Genomic DNA, 2,417 nt, shown 5'->3' with positions numbered 1-2,417 from the left:
TTAAATAATAAAATTATAATAAATTACAACAAAACAAACAACAACAACAACAACAACAACAACAACAACAAAACCTTGTTCCACTAGGTGGGGTCGGCTACATGAATCAAACGATGCCATTGTGCTCTGTCATGTATCATGACTACAGAGAGACCGTTTACATGTAGATATTGTTTGACCACCTCATGAATGGTCTTCTTAAGTCTTTAGTGCACGAATTCCCACACTTCATACAATTGTACCAGCAAGTGCACTGGGTCGTCCAAGTAATACTTGAGCAAGTCAGGGTCGATCCCACGAGGATTGTGGTTTGAAGCAAGCTATGGTTATCTTGCAGGTCTTAGTCTGGCAGATAGAAGAGTTGTTGATTTTGATTTGGAAGATGGAATTACAATGATAATCTTAAAACCTAGATGGATGAGGCTTGGAGTTGCTTTGTCCTTCTGGATTAACTCTGGTCTTACTGTCTCCTTCAATTGTGAATGATTTCTTCTATGGCAGGCTGTATGTGATCAATGCCGTACGACCACGATCGTCAATCTCCTCCAGATATGAACACTAGGATTAGTGCACATCCAGTCTAATTGAGGGTGAAGCTCTTGCAGTCCATTCTCCTTAATGATCCTACTCAAAACGCCACATACAAGGTCGGGTCTTCCAGATCAGAGAATGCTGCATCTTTGGGTTCTAGACCCTAATCTCCCCATAAATCGGTTGAACTGGGGTCTCGAGAAGTTTCCAATGAAGTCGTGGAATAGCCGTCTAACAGATGTATAATCAAGCTGGCGGTTTGATGCTTTCCTGGCTCGTATTCACACGAACCCAAGTAGACATGGGTGGTTGTCAGGCACGCGGTCTTAGTATGAAGAACGGAGATGATTGTCATGGATCATCCCATTCATCATGTTGAAGAACGAATATACATCTTAGATTTGAATCAAACACAGATTGAAGAGAAACATTAATACTTTTATTAATTCATAGAACTCAGCAGGGCTCCTCCTATCAACCTAGGAGATTTAGAAGCTCATACTGATAGGAAATACAATGGTAAAAACAAAATATGGCAGACCTCTCTCAATGAGAGGTGTAAAATTTCTTTAAATACTAAGCTAATGACTAAGGATTACATAGGAAAGGGTAAAATAGTCTTTTAGTGCTAAAATCCACTTTTGGGGCCCACTTGGTGAGTGTTTGGGCTGAGCTTTGATGAGATCCATGTGCTATGAGGCTTCTAGGGTGTTGAACGCTGGCTAGGGGGTCCTCTCTGGGCGTTTGGACGCCTGGTCTTCTCCTTTGGGCGCTGGATACCTGGAAGGGGACATGAGGCTGGCGTTCGATGCCAATTTTGGGCCTTCGAATCTGAAGCAAAGTATGAACTATTATACATTGCTGAAAAGCTCTGGAAGTCACATTTCCATAGCTGTTGAGAACACTCTATTTGGACTTCTGTAGCTCCAGAAAAGCTCTTTCAAGTGCAAGGAGGTCAAATCCCGACAGCATCTACAGTGCTTTCTCTTTCTCTAAATCAGACTTTTGCTCCAACTCCTCAATTTCAGCCAAAAAATACCTGAAATTGCATAAAAACACACAAACTCAAAGTAAAATCCAAAAATATAAATTTAACACTAAAACCTATGAAAACTTAATAAAAATTAAACAAAACATGCTAAAAACTATATGAAAATGATGCCAAAAAGCGTATAAAATATCCGCTCATCACAACACCAAACTTAAACTGTTGCTTGTCCCCATGCAACTAAAAACACAGTAGGATAAAAACAAGATTAAGATACAATAAATCTCAGAGTTTCTAATGAAGCTCAGTTTCAATTAGATTAGCGGGACTTAGTAGCTTTTTGCTTCTGAATAGTTTTGGCATCTCACTATCCATTGAAACTCAGAAATGTTGGTCTCTTTAGAAACTTAGAATCCAGATGATATTATTGACTCTCCTAGTTCAGTTCTTTTTTATTCTTAAACACAGCTTTTAGAGTCTTGGCCGTGACCCTAAGCACTTTGTTTTTCAGTATTACCACCGGATACATAAATGCCACAGACACTTTAACTGGGTGAACCCTTTCGGATTGTGATTCAGCTTTGCTAGAATCCCCAGATAAAGGTGTCTGGAGTTCTTAAGCACACTCTTTTTGCTTTGGACCACGACTTTAACCGCTCAGTCTCAAACTTTTCACTTGACACCTTCACGCCACAAGCACATGGTTAGGGACAGCTTGTTTGAGCCGCTTAGGCCAGGATTTTATTCCTTTAGGCCCTCCTAACCCCTGATGCTCAAAGTCTTGGATCCTTTTACCCTTGCCTTTTAGTTTAAATGGTTATTGGCTTTTTGCTCTTGCCTTTTGGTTTAAAGAGCTATTGGCTTTTTCTGCTTATTTATTATTTTTCTTTTTTTTTTA

Source organism: Arachis ipaensis, chromosome B08, assembly GCF_000816755.2.
Source record: "Arachis ipaensis cultivar K30076 chromosome B08, Araip1.1, whole genome shotgun sequence".
Taxonomy (NCBI): domain Eukaryota; kingdom Viridiplantae; phylum Streptophyta; class Magnoliopsida; order Fabales; family Fabaceae; genus Arachis; species Arachis ipaensis.
Note: the sequence above shows the minus strand (reverse complement) of the source record.